Here is a 23110-nt window from a genome sequence, read left to right on the forward strand (position 1 = left end):
TGGTTTGCTGTCGTGGTAGGTCTATGTGAGACTGGAATTGTAGTGAGTGTGATTTCCTTCTCCTCCTGACTGGTTACGCCAGTACTGAGTTGAGAGAGCTTAGCCTCCAGTTTGGCTATATGGTTGCATATCTCACATGTGTTGGAATTTGTTGGGAGGAGGAGAGGGTTGTCTGTGTACATGAGGCAGTTGTAACATTGCCTCAAGATTCCCAGATTCACCAGCTGGACCGGAGAGGAGATTGACAACTGACCTTTGGACATGCTAGAATAGTATTGGGAATTCCTTTATAATTGAAAAAAGGGCCAATGGGGAACAAGGTACTCAAGGGGAGTTTGTGAGGGTGTAGTGCTTTTAATTTTTTAGTGCTGACTTATATAACTGCTTTAGTGAGCAAGTGCCAGGTAACTTAAATGCAATGTGTTACAGGTAACTTAAATGCAAAAACGACAAACAGTAACTTTCTTTCAAGTGAAACAAGGAAATAAGTACAGTAAGCAATGCAGCTATCACTATCCACAGAAGCACTGAAAAGCCGCGTTTTAGGTGGAATTAGCATTTCAGGGAAATAACAAGCAAACAAACAACAAGCATACAAACAAAGCTAGATTCAGCAGGCCTGGATCTAGTCTATGCTACAGCAAACAAGGTGTACCAATTTCAGTAAGAAGCAGTTCAGATATGCAGGCACTATAAGCCTTTAACCAGAAATTCCCAGCTCAGAAGGGCAGAGTCCAGCCTCTCCTCCCACAAGAGTGCAGACCACGAACCCTCTTAATGTAAAATAACTGGCCTGAAGCCCAAGTGCTTAAACCAGAATTAATACACTTTTAGAATAACAAACACTGAGCCCTCAATCAGCAGTTCCCAACTTAGAAGCAATTAAGCTACCTGTCCTGCCACCACAGTGCAAACCACAAACCTTCTTAATGTAAAACAACTGGTCTGAAGCCCAAGTGCTTAAACTAAAAGGCTTAGAATGAGTTACACCAAGCAGTAATAAATACAATTGAGTACTTTTAAGATGACGCAAAAGCAAAATAAAGTAGGAAGAAACACAAATACAGTAAAAGCAGATACATTTTTTTTTTTTTTTTTGAGTGAGCAAATGAGATGGGCCCAGGAGTTACAGGACAGAAACAAGTGCAAATGCAGGCCTTCACATCAGAAAGTTGAGAGAGATGGAAGACCGCCCAAATGGCCAATAACTACAAATTCTGGGCCAGAACCACTCCTTATGTGGTAGACAGGTTACCTAGTGCTTACCACTCCCACTGATAAGCTAGAAGGCTTCCCTCCAACACAGAAAGGCTTGGGGGGCTCAGAAGCTTACAAACAGTCCTGGATACAGCAAATCTGTATCTGGAACACTAATTACAGGAAAGGTAGGAAACAGGCTTACAATTTTTTTTTCAGAAAAGTAGCAAAAACAGTAGTAAAAACAATTCACATGCAGTGCAAACTGGCACACTTGAGTATGTAGCAATATTAGTCCACACACAATTTGAAAAAATGCAATTAAATTAAAAAGGACTAAAAGCAAGTGCAGAAAGGGTTTATTAGGTAGAATGCGGTAAAGAGATGGGACTGGGGGAGTGTCCTAGATCAAATCTACAGTGGGGCGGGCACTGCAAAAGCCACCAAATTTAAACTACAACCAAGAACAGGGAGGGGGGGTGGGAAAGACAGTTTCAACAGAGATGTGAGGAATCACAGTGCAAATTATAAAACCCAAAAATATATACTGATTTCTGTATATTTGCAGAATAGTAAGACAACAGATATCTAAGCAACAATTTAGCTCTATAATACAGAATAATACAGAAAAATATACCCAGCTCTATATATTTGCAGATAGTCTTGTAAGGCTGTCTCTCAGCACACAGGTTTCAATTTTAGCTAATGGAATGCAGATTATGAAAGAAGATTTAATAGAAACATGTTTTTAGAGCATAGAGCTATTCGGGTAGAGATAAAAGACAACAGAGAAGTCAATAAGATAGGAAAATGTTTAAAAAGGTTAACTGAAAAAGAAGAGAAGGATATGGGGAATTACAATGGTTAGAACTGTGGAAGTATCATAGTAGTGTGAGACAGTTTTATAAAGATTGGTCTGAAAAGTGGATGTCTTTTAAGAAAAAGTATAAAAATGTTATAGAATATAGCAAAGAGATAAGAGGAAAGAAGTATGGAAAAGCTATAATACTATAATTGAAGAAGCATTTGGTTATTTAGATAAAATAATAATAACTATTTTATTAATGAAAAAGAAATTTATGGGATAAACCAAAAAAAATAAGAATTTATTATTTAAGCAAAGATATTTTTTTCAGGGAAAGGAAGAAGATGTTGCTCCATACTTAAGCAAAATAATAAAAGAAGACAGTGTAATCAGGGAATTGAAAGATAAAGAGGGGAGGAGTACATAAGGATCAAAAAATATAATAAAAATAGTAGAGATTATATAAAAGAAATATTTGAAGAAAAGGGAAAGAAAGAAGAAATACCATGAATAATAAAAATCTTTTTCTGATCAAGATAATATGGCTTTGGAGAAGATAATAGTATTACATGAGTTAGAATATTAGGACAAGTAGATGTAGAAACTGCTACAGGATCTAATGGAATAGAATATCAAATGCATAAAAATATGACAGTAGAACAGAAAGACTATTCTATAGAAGTGTTAAATGAAAGGAGGTTTTAAATATAAGGAATGATGACATGAAATATTTAAATTTATATTGAAAAAACGAAATAAGAAACTGGAGGCCTGTAGTACTGAATAATGCAGACTATATACAAAAAAGAATAGAAGTAAAATTGTGAACATTATACAGGATATACTATATAGTGTTAAAAGTAGAGGAAGTTTAGAATAATAGTTGTTAGAAAATTAGTAGATGACATTTTGAATGGAGGAGAAGATTATATAATATGGGAGGAGACTTAAGTAAAGCTTTTGACACTATACAATATGAAATTTTATGGGGGTATTCATATAACTTTATATGATGAGTTTATTGATAATGATAGATGAGGAATGCTTGTAGGACTTCTTATGAATATAATAAAGTAAAAATATTAATTCATGGTTGGTTAAGTGAAGAAATAAGTATTAAGAGAAGAATAAGGCAAAGTTACCTTTGAGTAGTACAATATTGGCATTAGAAATGAATGTAGTAGAATGTAACATGCAACTCAGGTAGACTTCCTCCAAGTAAGGAAAAGGCACTGGGGTAGAATCCATGATTGCAAAGTCATCCCAGTGAAACAGCTGTCCCACAGCATAAACCACTGGTTCCCACAGTCTGCTGAAAGTAGTGGTCAAATAAGGCTCTATAGTCAACAGAGACCAGGCTGAAGACCTGGAAGTTGACTAGAGAGAAAGTGCAACAGTTAAGGAATTACTCATGGCTCTAGCATCCCGGGAAGAGTAGGAAATAGGTGGAGTTGAAGAAGAATGGCAGCACCTCAAAACAGCATGTGTGGGGACTACAGAACAGACATGTGGTGAGGCAGGTATGGAAATAATGTGGTGGTGGAATGCAGAAGTTCAGGAAGTCATCAAAAGAAAGAAGGAGTGCAGGAAAAAATAGGAGATAGAAAAGACCAACCAGGCTAGGAAGGAATACTGGTTGGCTAACAAAGAAGCTAAGAAAGGAGTTGCAATAGCAAAGAATAGGACAGCGGGGGCACTTTACCAACTTCTGAAAGGTGACTCTGTAGGTGGTACAAAGAAACTATATCAGGTTGCAAGGCCAAGACAGAAAGATAATGAATATAGTCAGACACCCTTCATAAGGGATGCTAGCAACAACCTGCTCACCAGTTCGCAGGACATCAAAGTCAGATGGAAGAAGTATTTCCAGCAGCTTCTGAATGAAGAAAACCCTACAGAAGCTGTGCTGCCCTAGAAACAGCCTATGATGAGAGAAGAAGAGGAACCCACCCTAGAAGAAGTAAGAATAGCACTATGGAAAATGAAGTCAGGGAAAGAGAGCAGGATCAGGTCAGGTCACAACAGATATGATAAAGATGCTGTGTGAGATAGGGGAGAAATGGCTTCTGAGGGTACTCATAGCAGTTTGGAGAGAAAGGTGCATTCCAGATGACTGAAGAATAAGCATACTTGTGCCAGTGTACAAGAACAAAGGGGACATCCACAACTGTGGGCAGTACAGAGGCATCAGACTCCTATCACATTGCATGAAAGTTCTGGAGATGGTGATTGATAAACACTCAGAATAGTAGAATGCAAAATGTGAGATGAGCAGTTTGGATTCAGATCAGGATGCAGCACAACAGACCCAGTGTTTGCAGTGATACAGACAGTTGAGAAGAAGCTAGAGATGAGGAAAGAGTCCAACTGGGCATTCTTAGACTTGAAGAAAGCATATGACAAGTTCCCAAGAAAGCTGATCTGGGCAGTACTACAGTGGTTAGAAGTCCCAGAAACATGGGTAGAATTAGTGCAGGCTATGTGCAATGACTCAAGTGCAAACAGTGTTCAGCCTCACAGAGGGGTTCCCAGTGGGAGTGGGTGTGCACCAAGGTTCAGCTCTGAGCCCACTGCTGTTCTTACTGGTGATGTACTACATTAACAAACAGGTTGGAGGGGACAGATCAACAAAGTTATTGTATGCAGATTACGTAGCATTACAGGCAGACTCTGAGCAAGAACTTCAGCAAAAGATAGGGAAGTGGAATGCAAAACTTAAAGCACATGGAATGAAGCTAAGCACAGATAAGACAGTGGTAATGGCAGCAAATTGGGGAAATCAGAAGAAGCTCAGAAATGAGATCAAAAGGAAGATAGTGGAACTGGTAAATAGCTTCAAGTACCTGGGAGGGGTGGTTGAGGAGAAGGGATGTCTGAATGAAGAGGTCACAGCTAAAACCAGAGGGTCTGCAGCCAGCTGGCACTGAGTCTCAGGTGTAGTATATGACAGACGAATGCCAAAGAAGTTGAAAAATAAAGTGTACAAGACAGTGGTGAGACCGGTACTACTTTATCGTACAGAAACCTGCGCAGCAAATGCAGAACAGTTCAAGAAGCTAGAGCTGATGGAATGAAGTGCCTGAGAAGGGTGGTAGAATACACACTGTGGGACAGACAAAGAAATGATGGCATAAGAGCAGAAGCCAAAGTAGCTCCAATTGCAGAAAAGATCAAAGAGAACAGATTATAGTGGTTCGGACACGTGCAGAAAAGCAGAAGACAATATGGTGGAGAAGATCTGGGACAGATAGAAAGAAGGTAAAAGGAAATAAAGACATCTAGCAAAGAGGTGGATGGATTGTGTGAAAGAAGATCTGCGACAGTCAGGCATGAGTGTTGAAGAAGGCAGGAGTGTGGCACTGAATCGAGAGAGATGGAGACAGTTATCATGATACCCCGACCCCATGTAGAAAAATGGGAAAAAGGGGGCTGATGATGATGATGAATAAATGTAGTAGCAAGCCATATTATTCAAGAGTTAAAAATATAAGCTGTATGAAGAAAAGAAAGAATAGAGATACCTATAGTGTAATCATACGCCGATGATAATATTTTAATCACTAGACAGATGAATGGTATGAAAGAAGTCATAGAGCATTTAAGTAAAGGTTTACAAGTAGTATGGCTGTATCTGAATAAAGAGAAAAGTAAAGGATTGAGATATGATGGATAAAATAAAATAAATTGATTACAATATGCAAGAATCAGGCATATTAGGAATCAGATTCGGAATGCAAGATATTGCAGATTTAAAATAGAAGACTATAATAGGAAAAGCCAAACATATATGCTATTATTGGGAAACAATAATTACTGGAAGACATTTATACTTTCATTTATGAAAAAGTATACCTTTTGAATTCTGCGGTATCATGTAAATTAGCATATCTGGCTAGTGTATTTAATATGCCAGCAATATGTGAAAAGGAAATTATTAATATATTTTCTTTTTTATGGGGATCTACATTAAACTCTGTAAAAAAAGGAGTAGTATCTTTGAATTTGTATAAAGTGCTTAAATGGTTAAGAGAAGAAAATGAGACTTTAATAAAAAGATACTGAAGGATAAATATAAAAACGAATGTAGTATGATAAAAAGTCACAAAAGAGAAAGAGTTTATAAAAATGATGAAATAAAGGCTTACCAAGAAAAAAGATAAGATGGAAAATAAACAAAGATAAACTGGAAAAGGAGAGAAAAATATGGTATGAAAATATGATGGAGAATTTATGTATATCCGCAGAAAGAATAAGAACACATGAAAATCAAAGTGATAAAAACTATAAATGAAAGATGTAAAGATATATTTGAATGTCAAGATTTTTTGTGGAGGCTTGCTATTAAGAAATTGCCAGTGTAAGCTAATATGTCTCATGTAAAAAAGATCTGAAAGAGTAAGTAACTGTGAAGAATAAACTACAGAACATGTGTTTTAATGTAAAAGAATTATGAAATTATGGGATAAATTAAGAAATACAAATTATTTTGCTGATATAAGGGAACAGATGGCATAAATATGGACATAACTGAATATGTTTTTATAATGATGTTGTCTTTCGGCTTTTCCCGGTTAGGGGTCGCCACAGCAGAACTCCGGTCCGCTAATGATTGGCAGTAGATTTTGACGAACGCCGAGGTGCCAGCTCAATGTTCAACCTTCAACGAAGGCACGCCCATTTACGCATGACTTTCGAACACCCACCCAACCGCGGGGAGGACATGCAGACTCCACACAGAAGGCACTCCCCGCACTCCAGCCAAGTAAAAAATGTAGATGAAATAGACAGAAGAATAGTTAATGTGGTTTGGATAATCTGGAATGAAAGAGTTAAAGAAATCATGTATAATGCTAAATGGGATTTAGCAGAAATATTAAAAAAGTTAAGATTTTTATTATGTAATTTAGAGTGGGATCAGATAAAAAACAATAATGTATAAATAGTAAATGATGAAGAACACTTTATAAGTAGAGATGTAACTTAAAATGTGTTGTACATATTGTAAATAAGTCTTTCTTTGTAAAATAAAGGACTCCTACTCTTTTTTTGATAAGCAAAGTGGGATCTATGACTTCTACCTGCACTACCACCAAGTCCAACAAAAGGGGACTCAGTTTAACATCTCTTCCAAAGAGCAGGTTGCACACCTACTTCATTTTAATTCAGGCAATAATTTCCATTTTGCGCTTTAACAAAGACAATGCCATGTTTTAATAAACTAGTGCTTTGATACCTTGCAGCCAAAACAGAAACATTTGACATGCTGGCAGTTAAAGCTAATACACATTCATCTTTAACAGTACCTTGTCTGACAGAAATTAATTTGATCTATTATTTATATACCTATCTTATTATAGTAGCCTTCTTCTTCTTATCTTTTTACTGTATATTTAACCATTTATGTTAATTAGTGGATTAATAATTGCATTTGATGTATATTATATTTAAGACTACTTAACAATTGCTGATGAAGTTTTCCTCTTGGAACTGCACTAAAACAGGAACTGTCCAGTTGGACATTCTCGTTCATCAAATATAGATAAGTCTCTTAGCTGGTTAATGGTCTGATTACTTAAAAGAGCTGTATATCTATGCACACTCTTTATTTTTTATTTTATTTTATTTTGCTTTTGTTTACCTTGTCTGCCCAATTGGATTTAGTGAAAAACTTTTCAGCAGAGACCCAGATAGAAAAACCAACATATTACAAATGTTTATAAACAGACATTCAGATGCAGTAATTACATGAATAGTCATGTAATACAGTATACATTCTTATTCAGTGGTGGGAATCCTGTTATTTTTACACATCAGTAGATGTTGCACGATACTTAAGTTCAATAAGGGCTAGCAGGTGGGATCCTTATCTCTCAGCACTCCTTAATGGAATGGGATCGGCATCATTACAGGCACGCAGTGCAGATGGATATTATAGGTACAGCATTGTGAACCATTCTATAAAATGCTATCTGAAGTCAAAATTCCTTAGAATTAAACTGCGCTCTGTATCTGTATCTCTAACATGTTGTGTGTCTGAGATATATTATATTCATATTAAGCAAGTCAGTTTGGCCCACTGTAAGAAAGTGTTTCACATTTTTAAAATATAGAAAAGATGTACCTGTTTGAGACTCATTAATTTAAAATAGAGTTTGTTCAAGAATCAATATTTTATGATTTACTAATTGTGATTTGGATAGTGTCTTTGCTACATCTTTGTATTTTATGAAGTGACAAAATATTTTTCCTAGAAAATGTGTATTTTTAATAGACCCCTTGTAGTATGCTGCTACACCAGTATGTAAAACTTTACACTGATATGCTGACTTTTATGAGAGGAGAGCTACCTGATCTCACTTCCCACTATTACCGTTACATCATCTTCTACTTTATCTGTTGAGTTGATCCTAGGAAAATTGTTGCCAACCATCTACTCCTTATAAAAGTCAAATTATGGCTGATTTATACAGTCTTGAATTTCACTACTATTTTATACTGATTTGAAACCAGCTTCTCAGGAAAAGCTGTTCCATTTACTCACTACTCTCTCTTAAAAAAAGGACTTCCTGACACCGTTCCTGAGCCAGTAGAAGACATTCCACTCCAGCAACCCCTGCAGTGGTGACCCTGCATTGACTTGTATTCAGATCTTCATCGTTTTCATTGCTGCAGTAGCTTTGCTACCTCATGCAGATTCAGCTCTGAGGCTCTACAGGAACCATAGTCATCCTAAGGCTTCCTCTTTAATAGGTGAATTCCCTTTGGGAAACCATTCCACACTTACTTGCATTTTTGTTGAATATTTTTTTATTGATTTTTAACAGAGATGCTGTATACCTCTTTAAGAATATTGTTTTTTCAGTAATGTTGGAACATATTCATTGAAGGACTGCTGTTTTGGTTCTTGACATAGCTTTCAGGTTTTAGCTAGGATATTTAGGCTTGATTGATTTAGTAATCTATTTATTCTCTATCTTAGCAGTGCAGGGGTTTGGTGGTGAGCATTTATTTATCATTGGATAATGGGTATTGAATGTGTTTATGTAATGCGAACTAACTCGCACATGTCATACCTGTTGTTATTTTCTTTATGTTATTATTTAGCAGTTTACTTTGCAGAAGTCTGTTTCTAAAAGGGGATTTATTACGTGCTGCTTGTGTACTTACTGTTTACTGAGACTTTGGGGCTTTTAACTGTTTGTGTGCTGCTTAGGTGCACTGACAACTTACCTTCTGACCGACTCTGTCCAGTGCAGCTTACTAGCAATTAGGGTTCTTCCAGCTTGGATACTCACTCTGGTACTGCTGGTTCTTCTTCCAGCATACCTAAAAAGAAAAAAAAAAGAACATTTAAAACTTGACCCCTTCCCGTCAGCGTGGATTCAGTCAATGCCGCAGGTGATGGTGGGTGACTCTGCAGTGGCCATTATTGGTTCCTAAGACTACTTGCTGGTTTCCTGATATCCCTTTGAGGGAACATGAGCGAAATTCTTGGCTATGCTTATAAGGGCCTCCGGGCCAATACCGTAGTATCATCCTATGAACCTCGAGTGTAGCTTTGCCAGCCAGTATCGACTAGGGGTCAGACATCTCCTCTACATCTGTTCCACTGTCTGATATGAGCACCATCCATTTTAGGTATGGGAGACAATCCAGGAGGGTCTTCCTGGATGGCTGAGGAAAGAGACTTCTTGCTCGAGATGTAATGCCTTTTCCTAGTTGATCTTCATCCAAGGATTTTCCTTTAAAAAGAAACAGGAAGTTAATTATTGTGATTACAGAGAAATGGTATCTGTAAAATGATGTTCTTCCCTTGACCGGGAGTTTATTGCAGGTGGTCAATACTGGGTACCTAGTACCTCCTTCTTTATCTACACTCCCAATGATGAGGATGCTGTATCAGATGATTCTGATATGGTCAGAATTAGGGTTTTATCACCTGGGGGTTCAACAGCCCATGACTGTGAGTCTTTGAGCAGTGAGCATGAAGATGTACAATTAGAGGCTGCCCTTCTCTGAGACTGCCTGTATACTAAAATATGTATTTTTGTAGGAGCAGGTGGAAGTCTCCCCTGAAATGGGCAGGTACTATGATTTATTAGAGCAAAACGCTCCTCATACTGCCCCATTCTTCCTATTCTGCCAGCCTTGGAGGATACTTTCAGTAATGCCCGCAGCTCTCTTTTTTCTTTACATAAACCGTGTAAAGTCTGTCAAACTAATAATCTCATCTTGGAGCTGATCCTGCAGACATCTCACCTGCTAAAACCAGACTTAGGCCACACACCCTCGTACCTCCCAAAACACCACCCAGTCTCTGTCCACATTCTACCCACTTCGTGACATCACCTTTGCATCACACGAGGGGAATGCCCTCTTTTTTCCAATTGTGATGCCTTTTTTTCTCTGCAGATTTATTATGCTTTTTGTAACAAAAAGCACAGTAAATCCACCATTTTAAGAAAAGCCCAATAGTCTGTTTCTTTTTATGAAACAGAATACTGGAGTTTGTACAGTGTTTTCTGGACTACCGGACAATCAGTTTGATTTCTGGATACTCTGGAAAAAATGGGTAGGTGGTAATGCTAACTGCGACTGCTGCAAACAGGCTCGTCTCCACCCCTAACCCATTTCCTGGGGATAAAGAGGGTAAACTGCTAGACAGAATGGGCAAGACACCCTTTTCTTCCTCTACATTAGCCTTTAGAACAGTTAATAATCAGAACTACACGAGGAAGTTCATAGTGAATTCTGCGAATAGTTTCAAAGAGTTTTCTGCTTCCCAAACTCCTGCAGGTAATTCTTATTTGAATCATATTATATCTAATCTGTCCCAAGTAACTAAACACACCTTAAAAAGTGTTATTGATTGTGCTGATATTGTTACTTGGGCTTCTGATGATTGTGCTGATATTGTTACTTGGGCTTCTGATGATTGTGCTGATATTGTTACTTGGGCTTCTGATGATTGTGCTGATATTGTTACTCGGGCTTCTGATTGTGCTGATATTGTTACTTGGGCTTCTGATGATTGTGCTGATATTGTTACTTGGGCTTCTGATGATTGTGCTGATATTGTTACTTGGGCTTCTGATGATTGTGCTGATATTGGTACTTGGGCTTCTGATGATTGTGCTGATATTGGTACTTGGGCTTCTGATGATTGTGCTGATATTGGTACTTGGGCTTCTGATGATTGTGCTGATATTGGTACTTGGGCTTCTGATGATTGTGCTGATATTGGTACTTGGGCTTCTGATGATTGTGCTGATATTGGTACTTGGGCTTCTGATGATTGTGCTGATATTGTTACTTGGGCTTCTGATGATTGTGCTGATATTGTTACTTGGGCTTCTGATGATTGTGCTGATATTGTTACTTGGGCTTCTGATGATTGTGCTGATATTGTTACTTGGGCTTCTGATGATTGTGCTGATATTGTTACTTTTGCTTCTGCTTTGACTAAAGTCTTAAGAGGATTAGTCTGGGTGTGTAATCAAAAGTTTTCAGATGATTTAAATCAGACATTTTGAATTCCCCCTTGACAAGCAGGTTTTATTTAAACTTTCTACTATGCAGATCCTTAAACAATGGGATGAGAGGGGAAAGTTAATGCAGGAAGTTACTAGAATTTTTCAGGTACCCCAGTCCTTTCCTCCAAATCTTCTACCTCCTTTAAAAGACAAAACAAGCAGGCAGACACCTAAAAAGCGATGGCAGGAGGAGACCAATAACAACTCCAAAAAACAAGGAGCGTTGCCAAAAATGGATAAATGCCAGCCTCAGAATGACTGTTACAGAATTCCAGTTATATTCCCTCCGTCTCCTGGCCCAGCATGTCTTCCCATTTATTAGAACCTGGTCCTTGCTGATCCTTTGTGGTAACAGATTGTCTCAGGCCAATGAGTTTTGAAGGTATTCCAGAAGGGTTACAGTTGTCAATGGATAGAACATGACCCTGCTTTTAGAGAGATTCCTTCTCACCCTCCCTATCAAACAAAGGTGCTTTCCTGAGTACTCCAACACATATTAGAAGCAGGAGTCACAGAGTATATTTTTGTAGTACAAATAGGCAAAGACTTTTACTCCAAAATGTTTCTAGTTTCTGCACTGCTGAATTTACTGTGATAACCTGTAATATGCATTGTAAATATGATTTATTTTGTTTAATGTTTCCTTATTTGTTATCTTGTTAATTTCATTGTTCTATTTTGGAGCTTATCTCCCCGGGTCTCTACTGAAAATGGACATTATCCAGTTAGACTAGCCCGGTCAACAAATGTAAAATAATAATGTTGTGTCTTTCGGCTTTTCCCAGTTAGGGGTCACCACAGCGGAACTCCGGTCCGCTAATGATTGGTAATTGATTTTTATGTGCCAAGTTACCAGCACTGACACACAACCTTCAACGAAGGTACGCCCATTCACGCATGTCTCCATGCAGAAGCCGCTCTAGCTGAGAATCGAATCGGACAGCGTCTTACTGTGAGGCGACAATGCTACCGCAGCACCACCACATAATAATAATAATAATAATAATAATAATAATAATAATAATAAATAATAATAATAATAGTTTCAGTAAAGGAGCACTCTTGGAGACCAGTATTAGACCTGTCTTTTCTCAGTTCCAAAATTCAAGATTTTGACCCTCCAAACCATGTTAGCTCTGGTTCCATTTCACAGTGTCATGGCAACCTTAGACCTCAAAGATATCTACCATCACATCCCAGTAGCAAACAATTTCAAGAGACTTGATCTGCTCTGAGTTACAGCACAATGGCACTAAATATACAGAACCAACCGATATTGCCAACATCCTGGCAGATAGGTTCAGTGATAATTTTACCCCCTCTCACCCCCTAGAGGTCCCATCTCTATAACGGAAGAATGCAAAGTTCCTGTAATCATGGCTGCACAGGTAAAAAACACACTCTCCAAAGCCAAGAACACAGCATACATGGGACCTGACAATATCCCAGGCTGCGTCCTACATGAACTACAGAACGAACTGGCACCCTACCTAAGTACGATGTTCAATCATAGCCTCACCTCAGGCTTTGTTCCCACTGAATGGCGCACTGCAACCATGATGGACCCCAGGAACTATTGCCCCATTAGCCTGATGAGCCTGGTCTGCAAGGCCATGGAATGTATCATCATGGAACTGATAAACAAAGACATTGGTAATCTCCAAACTCTGGACCCCACCCAATTCAGGTTTGTAAAAGGCAGATCATGTCTCCTAATCCTAATAGACTTCTTTCGACACCATCCCCCACTCTGAAATTATAGATAAACTCACTAAACTAGGTATTAATCCCTATGTCACAAGATGGGTTGCTATCTGGCTCTTGGACAGAACCCACACTGTGAAAGTAGCAGACTCCAAATCCAACTTCAGACCAGTGACAAGTGGAGTACCACAGGGCTCCTGTTTGGTATCTACTTCTCTGAAGTACAGGCTAGCATAGAAGGTCTTTGGCTAACGAAGTCTGCAGATGACTGCAAACTAGGAGCCATAATCGAAACTCCTACTGAAGTGGACATCCTACAAAACGGCTTCACTGAGACAGATGCCTGGTGTCAAAGCCATGGCCTGAAGCTCAATGCCAAAAAGTGCATTGTCATCCCCTTTGGTAAAAACTCTGTACCCATGAACTACCGCATAGGTGGTAGTCTACTTAACACCAAAAGTGTGATAAGAGACCTTGGGACACAGGTGGACAGTAGTCCCTCTTTTGATAATCACATCGCCACAGTGGTCAGGAAATCCTTCTACGTGGCACACCTCATTACAAAAGTTTTCTCATCCAGAAAAAAAGAGGTCATTGTTCCCCCTCTACTCATCACTAATTAGACCCATTATAGAGTACAACGTCCCTTTTGGTATGTACCTCACAAAACATCTACAACAACTGGAAAGGCCACAGAAATACCTCACAAAGAGGATTACTGGCCTCAGACAGATGCCCTACGCAGACCGTCTAAAAAAACTCCAGCTTTACTCCATCGCATATCGCCTACTCAGAGGCGATTTCTGCCTAACATACAAAGCTATGTCAAACCCAGAGCTGTTGGACATGCTCCACTTAAAGAAATCCCAATCCCCCCAAGCTACATGCTGTAGGGACCTAAACCTTGTCACCACGATAAACAGAACATGCTGGAGGGATAGATTCCTGTCCCAGGGACTTCCCATACTCTGGAACAGACTACCTATCTATGTCAAACAGAGCTCCTCATTAGCACTCTTCAAGAAAAATCTTGATGACTGGATGAGAAATAGGAAATTCACCCCGGGGATCACTTCTGTGGCTCTGCTCGACAGGGGCACAGGAAAATAATTTTCTTGGGTGGCGAAAGCCAGGGTACCTTTTTGGCTAGGCTTATATAGGCCATAGGGCCAATAGCCTAGTACCTACCTATGAACCTATTTCTAATATTGTATGAGTCTGGGTCATATTATCAATTCTATGCATTACCCTTTGGGCCGTCCACTGCACCAAAAGTGTTTACAAATGTCTAGCCCCAGTATTGCCCCATTGCAGATCACGGGGTATCCACATTCTCCTTATTTAAATAACTGGCTTATTTGTGCAGAGTCTTTTTCCTGATTTCAGGAGTAATTAACAAAAGGTTCTTCCCTCCTAAGCCATCTGGAATTCCAGATAAATGTGCAAAAATCCTCCCTCACACTGTCACACTGTCACACAGGACTGTGTTTCCAGGCTGCCTGATAGACACTGTGATGCAAAAGGCTCTACTTCCTCAAGAAAAGCTGGATTTCTATCTGGAAATCGTCCTAAATTTTTCTCATCAGTCTCATGCTGCCAGTTTCTCATGATACTAGGTGTCATGGCTTCTCTGAGTCTCATAATTCCCTTTGCCAGTCTACATATAAGACAAATTCAGTGGTACCTCAAGAATATGTGGTCCCAGGCTTTTCATCCTTTAGAGTTTCAGATTCCAGTCCTGGACTTTATTAAGTCTGAACTGCATTCGTGGGGAAATCAGATGGTTCAGAATCGAGGTCTCCCTTTTTCTCCATCCACCCCAACACAATCTGTAATGACTGGTTCCTCAGATTTCATTTGGAGAACAGTTTTAAAGGGGGGAGGGGTAAAAGTACTCTTCAGACAAACAGAAATGCTGCCTGTGATTCATGCCATAAAGTCTCTGCATCATCTATGCGACCCAGGTTCTCCATAGATCATTACAGACAGAACCCACACTGTAAAAGTAGCCGACTCCAAATCCAGCTCCAGACAAGTGACAAGTGGAGTACCTCAGGGTTCAGTCCTGGGACCTCACTTGTTTGGCATCTACTTCTGTGAAGTACAGGCCAACATTAAGTGACTCTGGCTAACAAAGTTCACAGATGACTGCAAACTGGGAGCCATTACTGAATCCTCAAAAGATGTGGATAGTCTACAAAAGGGCCTTACAGAAACAGATGCTTGGTGCCAGAGCCATGGGCTCAAGCTCAATGCCAAGAAATGTATAGTTATCCCCTTTGGGAAAAAACATGTACCTGTGAATTACCACATAGGTGGCAGTACACTAAACACTGAAAGTATGATAAGAGACTTAGGGACACAGGTGGACAGTGGTCTCACCCTCGATAACCACATCACCACAACAGTCAGGAAATCCTTCTGTGTGGCACACCTCATCACTAAGGACTTTTAATCCAGAAAAAAGAAGGTCATTGTCCCACTGTATTCATCCCTCATTAGACCCATTATAGAATACAATGCCCTGTTTGGTATGTACCTCTCAAGACATCTGCAACAACTGGAAAGGCCGCAGAAATACCTCACTAAATAATCACAGGCCTAAAGCAGATGCCCTACGCTGACCGCCTTAAAAAACTCCAGCTATACTCTGTTGCATATCGTCTACTCAGAGGTGATCTCTGCTTAACATACAAGGCCATCTCAAACCCAGAGCTGCTGGACATGCTACACTTAAAGAAATCCCAATCCCTCAGAGCCACATGCTCCAGGGATCTAAATCTTGTCATCATAGTAAACAAAACATGCTGGAGGGATAGGTTCCTGACACAGAGACTCCCCAGACTCTGGAATAGACTGCCCATACATGTCAAGCAGAGCACCTCTTTGACCCTCTTCAAAAGGAACCTTGACGATTGGATGGGAGAAAGGAAATTCACTCCGGGGATCACGTCAGTTACCTTGCTAGACAAGGGTCCAGGGAATTAAATAGTGTGGGAAGAAATAGCCAGGGAATTGTTATGGCTAGGCTTGTATAGGCCCTAGGGCCAATAGCCTAGTACCAACCTATGAACCGACAATACCACAGTGATGTGGTACAGCAACAAGCAGGGGGCACCAGATCATACCCTCTGTGCTGACAGGCAATGACAGCTTGAGAGCTATCTCTTCAGAATTCTTTAACTCTCCAGGCTTCTTGCATACTGTCAGAGCAAAAGGCTTAGCTAGGACTGTTATCCATGGCCTCCTGGACCCTTCCGCTTCTACCTTCCAGTTGTTTTAAGTTATGGTAATCTAACCATTTAACTTAGGCTACTGCAGCCATGGTCAATATGAAGAACATAGTACAGTTGTGTAAGTAAACGTACTAGAACACTAGATGCTCAAACATAGTACAGTTGTGTAAGTAAACGTACTAGAACACTAGATGCTCGAACATAGTACAGTTGTGTAAGTAAACGTACTAGAACACTAGATGCTCGAACATAGTACAGTTGTGTAAGTAAACGTACTAGAACACTAGATGCTCGGATGATTACTGCTGCTGTAACTGCTCTCTCCCCACCCCTCTCCTTTTTGGGGTGTTTTTATGCCGGGGTGGATATGTATTTTAATTTTCCTAACAATATCCTGTCATGGATTACCCTCCCTCTCTTAGTTGGCATGAGGGCTCTGAAGGGTGAGGCAGCCAGACCTGTCTTTTTAGTCAGCTCAGCTCTAGCTGACTAAGGTTTGAGTACATGGAAGGCACCCTGACGTTTTGGAAGCTGCTCAGCACTTATATCTTATGTAGGATATAACCCAAATAGCTTAGGCTGCTGCAGCAGTGATCATTTGAACAGCTACTGTTATGGTAAGTTTACTTACTCAACTGTACATCCCAGTTTCACCCCTACCACCAATGTTTGTTTGTTTATTTATTTATGTATTTATTTTACATTTGTTTACTGGGAAACTCCATCTGGACAAGCTGTCCTTTTTCAGTGGAGGCTCGGGGAGAAAAACTCCCCATTAACCATAAACAGTAGTTTGCACTGGTAGTGCAATTGTAGTTATACAAAAAGACAAATACTTTATAGGTGCAGAGATATAAAACAAACATATCACATTTTATCATTTCAGCACAATATTTCTCAGTGATATTGGATTACTGTGCAGAATGTAGAAAAAAAATCTTAAAATTAGAGTGTTTAGTATAGCAATAATCTTCCTTGAATCACTAGACTCTTTTCCCCCCATAATAACTGTAACTCAGACCCCATAAGCTGTAACCAAAATTAAAAACAATAGTTCCATAACAGTGTTCTAGACTGTCTCCTAGTTAGTACAATGTAAACATTGCTAAAACATCTTCAGCCTTAGTGCAGTTGTAGTTATACAAAAAGACAAAGGATTGGGAGGGTGACCTAATGGTTATGGTGTTTGCCTTACAAACGCAAGGTACTGGGTTTGAGTCCCACAAGGGATAATTGGCTAAGCTTAAAATGGCTTGCAAGGGTAGCTAGCTTAGTACTAATCTATGAACCTATGCCCACAGGGTATGCTTCTAACCTTTGGAGAATGGCTGTCTTGGTGCCATTCCAAAAGAGTAGCTCTACAACAGACCCTGGAAACTATTGCCTCAACAGCATTATTTTGAACATTGCTACCACAGATGTGAATGGAGTGGGGGGAAATGGGAATGATCAGAGACTAAAGGAGCTAGATCTCTTCTCCCTACTAGAAAAGATATATATATTGGGGAAATGTGACATGGTCATCATCATGAAGAAAACGTACAGGGGGAGGGACATGGGCATCAGATTGTAGGGACTTGCTATTCTCTAGATCTCTAGAAATGCTTCTTCATGGAGTGGGTTGTGGACCCTTGGTTTGAATTAGTGGAATGGTTGTTGTACAGGAATCCATAGAGGTATTCAAGACAGCATTGCACAGGTCAAGAAGTGGCGATAGGGAGGAATGCAAAGGAGGTAGAATATTAAAAGCATTGAAAAAACTGCTGCCTCCTTCTGTCGTCAAATAAATGTAATATAGTAAATTATCATTCTTTGACTGCTTTGAAGAAATTCTACTGCAAAATAACCAGAGACAGTATCCTTACCCATAACTCAGGCATAATACTGAATATCCCAAGGAACTTAATTAAAAACAAAAGAAAGCAAATTTTTGTGATTCTTTCAGTGTCTTTGAATAAATGAATTACTAGAACTAATTGTTAGAAATATCCCTTGATGTTTTACAGTGGTGAAAATACTAATTTAAAAAATGCATTAAACTTCATTTGGAGCAGCACTTAATACCCCATCTGGGGCTTGTTGACTGAAACTGCTGGACCCCTTCCCCTTCTGGGGCCATTAGCCACAATATATGTATCTAAAAACAGAAATCTTTACTGAGGATTGCTTGTCTGTGACAAATAAAGGCTTGTTGCGTTGGAACACTACCTCGGTTTCAGGATTTTTGGAAATTATTGTAAGCTCATCAACACAGTTTTAAGACCACTGGTTTCTCTGTTTTTTTTTTTTATGTTTTATTTTTTTAACAGAAGTCTTAGGGCAATCGTGGGCACTTGCTCACTCAAGTTATACTTTATGTTTATACTATTAAGGAGCAATGTATACAACCACCCTCCATCAAGTTACTGAGCCAATGAGCAGTCAAACAAAAGTTTTAGTTTTGCCCTCATTCACAGAGCATATTATGTTTCAGATGATTATAGTGTACTGCCTAATGTCAGCCTGTTCAGTATGAATAGTGCTGTGTGTTTACCACTTACTAGTGGTTCACCACTTTAGTGAACTAAATGAAAAAACACTTACAAAAAAGCTACTTAAAAAGACTGCACCCATAAGTACGGACAACAAAAATCCGCAGTACATAGAAAGAGAGAATAATTCACTAGGTTATGAAATCATTAAAGTGGCAGATTTGGAGCATATATGAACATTTATTTTAAAATCTCCATTTTGGGTACCATAGCAGATGAGTACTACTTCTAGCTAGAAGTCTAATATCACTGAATCACATGAGCTGGTGGAGTTTATGCGTGGTGCTTTGTAATGTACTTTAATGAATATTTTGTAAAGGGGGTTAGTCTATTATCTTTACTCCAGTACTGGGTGAAAATGCATAAATATCTTAGAATAAACCTGGGTTTTGTGGGTGGTTTCTCAAAACTGCATTTGGGCTAGAATGTAGAGACTCCCATGAAATGCTGAAGACTTGGAGCATATATCATCCATTCTCTGAGTAGAAAATGGTCAGACTTCTATGGTGGATTTTTGTGCATGGCTTCGATCAGAACAGACAGCTTGGTGTTGTTAGTAAGTAGTAGTGACAGTCAGAGGCAGGCACAGAAAATGGCTTTGCTGCACTCATTTTACTTGCATAGGAAGTGAAAGATTTATGTAGAATGTCAGCAGACCAGCAAGCTTTAATTTAAGATTTGGAGGCATGCTTTGTCAGGTGCATGCACTTAACATCTTTAATTAGAATGCTCCTGTCTTTGTTAATTACATTTTTCAGTTTGTTACTTGCTTACTGAGGTATTTTTGAGTCTCTGCATGCATGCTGTGATTGTACCGCACAGTAGTTTTGTCCCTGGCAGAAAACACAAGTGCTGCTGAATGTAATTTAGAACTGGTTTTGTGTATCACGTAACAAAAATAATATAACCGTCTCAGCCAAATAAGATTTTTATGTACAAGACCGATATCCACATGCTTTATTAAGCACAGCTTTAATTAACAGTTGTAAGTGTTTGCAGTTGTACTGGTAATTAAAGTTTATGGCTTAGTAGCCAGTGTGTGTGTGTGTGTGTGTGTGTGTGTGTGTGTGTGTGTGTGTGTGTGTGTGTGTGTGTGTGTGTGTGTGTGTGTGTGTGTGTGTGTGTGTGTGTGTGTGTGTGTGTGCGTGTGCGTGTGTGTGTGTGCGTGTGCGTGTGTGAGACATACCTACACATAGATATATATCATTCAAGTATAATTGGCTGTGGATTGTTGTGGTTGAAACAGGACTTGGCTTTATTCGTTGATCCCCATTTTAAGTGCTGCTGTAATGTGCCAACAGTGTTTCAGCGTCTAACAGTGAAGTGAGGAAAGGAAGTTTGTCTGTCTCCCCATTGTTGTGCAGTCTCACAGTTGATATATAGTAATCCATAACTGTGCATGGGTATATCAGGATTTACCCATGGTTGGTGTGGTTTGATCATTAGGCAGAACTCTGAGTGATTAAACAAAACCAGTCATGGGGCTTTTATACAATAACATTATTTAAGAAAGAATTACTTGCCTTTCTTCACTGCACATGGGTATGGGACTCATGTTTCCATGCTTGCACAATACTTCAATGCAGGAGAAACGACAGAGAAAACAGAATCTTTGTTGCTATTTGTTTAATTTTTTTTTAACTGTTAAAAAAACAAACATTTACAGGGACAGTGCAAAAATATGAGGAAAATCATGTATGTTTCATTTTAGTTTTGCAGAAAGTACCTGATTTTTCTCATATTTTGGCATGTCCTCCAGTATATGCCAGTAGAAAGGTCTGGCTGCTGAATGGTACTTCAGTGGCCAGACTTTTTTCTTTTGGTATACGCTCGATTTACAATGGGAGAAATTTTGGAGTGAGTTGGATGAAGTTGTGGCGAGTGTACCCAAGGGTGAGAGACTAGTGATTGGACTGGACTTTAATGGGCATGTTGGTGAAGTGAACAGAGGGGATGAGGAAGTGATGGGTAGGTATGGTGTTAAGGAGAGGAATGCAGAAGGTCAGATGATTGTGGACTTTGCGTAAAGGATGGACATGGCTGTGGTGAATACGTATTTTAAGAAGAGAGAGGAGCATAGGGTGACATACAAGAGTGGAGGAAGATGCACACAGGTGTATTATATCCTATGTAGGAGGGCCAGTCTGAAGGAGATTGGAGACTTTAAATTGGTGGCAGGGGAAAGTGTAGTTAAGCAGCATAGAATGGTGGTTTGTAGGATGACGTTGGTGATCAAGAAGAGGAGGAGGAGTGTGAAAGCAGTGCCAAGGATTAAATGGTGGAAGTTAAAAAAGGGTGATTGTGAAGTGGAGTTTAGGGAAGAGTTAAGACAGGCACTGGGAGGCAGTGGAGAGTTACCGAATAGCTGGGTAACTACTGCAGAACTAGTAAAGGAGACTGCTAGAAAGGTGCTTGGTGTGACATCTGGACAGAAGAAGGAGGACAAGAAGACCTGGTGGTGGAATGAGGTAGTACAGGAGAGAATACAGAGGAAGAGGCTGGCGAAGAAGAAGTGGGATAGTCAAAGAGATGAAGAAAGTAGACATGAGTATAAGGAGATGAGGCACATGGCAAAGAGAGAGGTGGCGAAAGCTAAGGATAAGGCGTATGGAGAGTTGTAGGAGAGATTGGACACTAAAGAGGGAGAAAAGGACCTGTACCGATTGGCTAGACAGAGGGACAGAGCTGGGAAAGATGTGCAGCAAGTAAGGGTGATAAAGGATAGTGAGGGAAAGGTACTCACAAGAGAGGAGAGTGTGTTGAGTAGATGGAAAGAGTATTTTGAGAGGCTGATGAATGAAGAGAATGAGAGAGAGAGAAGGTTGGATGATGTGGGGACAGTGAATCAGGAAGTGAAACAGATTAGCAAGGAGGAAGTAAGGACAGCTATGAAGAGGATGAAGAATGGAAAGGCTGTTGGCCCAGATGACATCCCAATGGAAGCATGGAGGTGCTTAGGAGAAATGTCAGTGGAATTTTTAACTAGATTGTTTAATGAAATTTTGGAAAGTCAGAGGATGCCTGAGGAGTGGAGAAAAAGTGTTTTGGTACCTATCTTTAAGAATAAGGGTGATGTGCAGAGCTGCAATAACTACAAAGGGATAAATCTGATCAGTCACAGCTTGAAGTTATGGGAGAGAGTAGTGGAAGCTAGGTTAAGAAGGGAGGTGATGATTAGTGATCAGCAGTATGGTTTCATGCCAGGAAAGAGCACTACAGATGCAATGTTTGCTCTGAGAGTGTTATTGGAGAAATACAGAGAAGGTCAGAAGGAGTTGCATTGTATCTTTGTAGACTTGGAGAAAGCATATGACAGGGTGCCTAGATAAGAGTTGTGGTATTGTATGAGGAAGTCAGGAGTGGCAGAGAAGTATGTAAGAGTGGTACAGGATATGTACAAGGGTAGTGTGACAGTGGTGAGGACTGCAGTGGGAGTGATAGATCCGTTTAAGGTGGAGGTGGGATTACATCAAGGATCAGCTCTGAGTCCTTTCTTATTTACAGTGGTGATGGACAGCTTGACAGATGAGATCAGACAGGAGGCCCCGTGGACTATGATGTTTGCAGATGACATTGTGATCTGTAGTGAGAGTAGGAATCAGGTTGAGGAGACTCTGGAGAGGTGGAGATATGCTCTAGAGAGCAGAGGAATGAAGGTCAGCAGGGCTAAGACAGAATATATGTGTGTAAATGAGAGGGAGGATAGAGGAATGGTGAGGATGCAGGGAGTAGAGTTGGTAAAGGTGGACGAGTTTAAGTACTTGGGATCAACAGTTCAGAGTAATGGTGAATGTGGAAGAGAGGTGAAGAAGAGAGTACAGGCAGGGTGGAATGGGTGGAGAAGAGTGTCAGGAGTGATTTGTGACAGATGGGTACCAGTAAGAGTGAAAGGGAAGGTCTACAAGACAGTAGTGAGACCAGCTATGTTATATGGGTTGGAGACAGTGGCATTGACAAAAAGGCAGGAGTCAGAGCTGGATGTGGCAGAGTTAAAGATGTTAAGATTTGCACTGGGTGTGACGAGGATGGACAGGATTATGAATCAGTATATTAGAGGGTCAGCTCATGTTGGACAGTTTGGAGACAAAGCAAGAGAGGCAAGAT

Source organism: Protopterus annectens, chromosome 4.part0 (genome assembly GCF_019279795.1).
Source record: "Protopterus annectens isolate FY-2018-M chromosome 4.part0, PAN1.0, whole genome shotgun sequence".
Classification (NCBI taxonomy): Eukaryota; Metazoa; Chordata; order Ceratodontiformes; family Protopteridae; genus Protopterus; species Protopterus annectens.